The 3,862-nt window shown below is 44.0% G+C and overlaps 1 long non-coding RNA gene across 1 annotated transcript; it reads left to right on the top strand.

Annotated features, from left to right (window-relative positions):
- Window positions 1–658: 658 nt before the first annotated feature.
- LOC110536607 (uncharacterized) lies at window positions 659–2,955 on the top strand. Its single transcript, XR_002475479.3, has 4 exons — window positions 659–795; window positions 1,069–1,192; window positions 1,811–1,889; window positions 1,998–2,955. It is a non-coding gene; the product is annotated as an uncharacterized LOC110536607 (long non-coding RNA).
- Window positions 2,956–3,862: the final 907 nt, after the last annotated feature.

Here is a 3,862-nt window from a genome sequence, read left to right as displayed (position 1 = left end):
TCCCCAAGGTTATCCTTACCTCACCCCCCCAAGGTTATCCTTACCTCAGCTCCCCAAGGTTATCCTTACCTCACCTCCCCAAGGTTATCCTTACCTTAGCTCCCCAAGGTTGTCCTTACCTCAGCTCCCCAAGGTTAGCCTTACCTCACCTCCCCAAGGTTATCCTTACCTCAGCTCCCCAAGGTTATCCTTACCTCAGCTCCCCAAGGTTATCCTCACCTCAGCTCCCCAAGGTTATCCTTACCTCAGCTCCCCAAGGTTATCCTTACCTCAGCTCCCCAAGGTTATCCTTACCTCAGATCCCCAAGGTTATTTTTACCTCAGCTCCCCAACCTATGCCATCAGATAAAACTGTGTGTGACTTGCTAGGAAAACTTACTTGATCACTTGACCAATAAAAATAATTGTTATTGAAGAACATACTTCTCCTGAAGAGTGTGGGCCTTACTTGAAGCAGACATGAAGCAATAATCATCATTAGAGATTATCCATCTCTGCCATCCGATAACACTGTGCAACGCGAGTGCCTGTGTGCATGTGTGTCATTGACTCAGAGTGACAGCTTGTTTCCAAATTTGTAAGAAACACAGTGAATTATGGCCTCATTAGTTCCTGTTTTCCAATGCCTTATAAAAGGACCCTAACTCCCTGTCTCTACATCAGAACAGCAGCTAGTGTTTAGCAGCTAGCGTTAGCGACATAGCTACCATTTGAAGATGTGTGTGTTTTTCTCTGTTAGCCGTGTGCTGTGTCTACTGGCGCTGACCATGGCCATCCTCTCCTCTACATTGGAAGGTAAGTGTGGGTGTGGTTGTATGGTTTTGGTTGTGTGTGTGTGTATTTATGGTATATAGCATCAGTGTGTGTATTGCTGTGTTAGTGTGTAGTTGTGGTATATTGGAAGTGTATTGCTGTGCGTGTGAGTATGGTGTGCGTTGGATTCCGGATTTTGTGCGCATGTTACACTTATGTTGCAGTGTGTGTTGCTAGTGTGTACTGCCTATTTAACGTTTGTTTGTGTGCTGATAGCGTCAAGTACTGCATGTTTAAAGTGTGTGTGTGATGCAGTGCGTTCCCAGGGAATGAGGCCTCTAAATTGCTGTTTGAAGACATCCAAAAAACGTCCAGCAGAACCAATCACACTGTGTCTTATTCAGATGCCTCGTGGGAAATGTAACCTCAAAGCATACATGTAAGAACACACACACACATATTCGCACAGATGCAGAGGAGCAGGCAAATACTCACATTTACCAAGTTAATACGTTAGACCATGGGTAGGCAACTAGATTCAGCCGCAGGTCGATTTATATCTGAGGGTTGGTTGGGAGACACACACACACAGGGAGCGTAATTATATAATTTGTATCCTGGAAATTTAAGAGGTTGCATTCATATCTTTAATTATATCTCTCTCTCGTCCTATCTCGTCCTCTCTCCCTCCCCTCTTTCTGTCCCTGTCTCTCTCGTCCTCTCTCCCTCCCCTCTTTCTGTCCCTGTCTCTCTCGCTCTCTGTCTCTCTGTTTGTCTGTCTCTGTGTCTGTCTCTCTCTCATTCTCTCTGCGTCTCTCTCTCTTCCTCTGGCTCTCTTTCTTTCTCTCTCTCTCTGTGTCTCTCTCTCTCTGTCTCTCTCTCTTCCTCTGGCTCTCTTTCTTTCTCTCTCTCTCTCTGTGTCTCTCTCTGTGTTTCTCTCTCTCTGTGTCTCTCTCTCTCTCTCTCTCTCTCTCTCTCTCTCTCTCTCTCTCTCCCTGTGTGTGTGTGTCTCTCTGTCTCTGTGTGTGTCTGTGTATGTCTGTCTGTACTTCCACAGTTTCGCCAGTGGGGAGCAGTGGAAGTGCATCAACCCCAAAGCCAGATGGCTCCCTGCTGAGCTAGCATCACTGGAACAGGTCAGTCAACCCCTACATACTGCATACTACACCATGAACCCAAAACCCTACAACCTTCAGAACAAACTAGCTCAATCCTAAATCCTCTCTCTCTCTCTTCACACACAGAGAGGAATACAGTGTGACCCACTGATTAAATAACCATCAGACCATGATCCTAGATCATCATCATCGTCAGCAGCAGGTTCAGCAGCCTCTCTCAACCAGGAACTACAGAACTAACATCTCTCTCAAGCAGGAACTACAGAACTAAGATCTCTCTCAAGCAGGAACTACAGAACTAAGATCTCTCTCAACCAGGAACTACAGAACTAAGATCTCTCTCAACCAGGAACTACAGAATTAAGATAATAAGAAGACAGTGAAAATGAAGATTATGATTTGTGTGATTTAAGTATTTCAAGCTCTCTTTATCAGATTATTTATGTATTTATTTATTTATTTCAACCTCATCCCGGCATTAATTTATTATACTCAATTCATTAAGGTGTTTTAAAGGCATTTGTATTTATTTATTTCCTCTGTCCTTTTTTTATGCTGTGATAATAACATAACTTTGTTTGTATAAAGTCTTTCATTCTCAAAGTGCTTTACAGTGATACAAAATAAAGAACGGGAGACCTATCTGAGTATCTCCATAGTAACTAGACCCTGTAATGGCTGCATAAAGGTTAAAGGTTGTGACACTCAATCGTGTCACTGGGCTGTGGTCATGGTAATGACACTGCCCATCCGTTCTACCAACAAAGCCCTTCCCTCAGTCCCTGACCATATCCTCTTCCACTAGTCGCTACTCCTTGTCCTTGTCCTTAACCCCTACTGCTAGCTACCCCTAAACTCACAGATGCAGCTGTTTCAGTGAACCTGTATTTATTTGGACAACAGATAAACAAATAAAATACTATTGACTGAAATGGTCATGATCATAATAGCATATTGTTCCCATGTCAGTCAGTCAGTCACATGACCCAGTCTTCCTCTGGCCCCTCTCCTCTTCTCTCAGTGTGACTGTGACATGGCTAACATGGAAGGTACTGGAATGAGTAATAAAAACATGACAACTGGACGCTCAATGTGTGTGTGTTAGACGTGGCTCCTTCCTCTTTCTTAGGGAGAGAGAGAGCCAGCAGGAAGGAAGCCAAGTTTATTCTCATCCTGACCACAAACGATTAATGACCAAGTCTGCAATGGTCACCATCAGATTTACAATAATTGCACATGGCATGATAAAAAAAAAACATATGTTGTAAAGTGATGTCTTATCTCTCTCTCTCTCTCTCTCTCTCTCTCCCTGTCTCTCTCTCTCTCTCTCTCTCCCTCCCTCTCTCTCTCTGTGTGTCTCTCTCTCTTTCTGTCTCTCTCGCTCCCTCCCTCTCTCTCTGTCTGTCTCTCTATCTCTCTCTCTCTGTGTCTCTCTCCCTCCCTCTCTCTCTGTCTGTCTCTGTCTCCATCTCCCCCCTCACTGACTGTCTGATTAGTGGTTACCATTCAGTAAGTAGTCTGTAGAACATAGAGGTGTTAATTTCGCTTCTGCATGGTTATGCAATACACGCGCGTGCGCACACACTCACACACACACACACACACACACACGCACACGCACACGCACACCACACACACACACACACACACACACCACACACACACACACGCACACACACACACACACACACACACACACACACACACACACACACACACACACACACACACACACACACACACACACACACACACACACACACACACACACACTCTTTCACTATTTCACTCTTTCTCCTCTCTCTCTCCTTCTCTCTCTCCTCTCTCTCAATTCAATTAAATTCAAGGTGCTTTATTGGCATGGGAAACATCTTTTTACATTTCCAAAGCAAGTGAAATGGATCAACAAAAGTGAAATAAACCATAAAAAGTGAACAGTAAATATGACAAAATAACAGAGACATTTCAAATGTCATATTATGTCTATATTC

The sequence above is a fragment of the Oncorhynchus mykiss genome, chromosome 11 (genome assembly GCF_057628025.1).
Source record: "Oncorhynchus mykiss isolate SJ-2025 chromosome 11, ASM5762802v1, whole genome shotgun sequence".
Taxonomy (NCBI): Eukaryota; Metazoa; Chordata; class Actinopteri; order Salmoniformes; family Salmonidae; genus Oncorhynchus; species Oncorhynchus mykiss.
The sequence above is the reverse complement of the archived record's forward strand: the minus strand, read 5'-3'. Positions and strand labels throughout refer to the sequence as shown.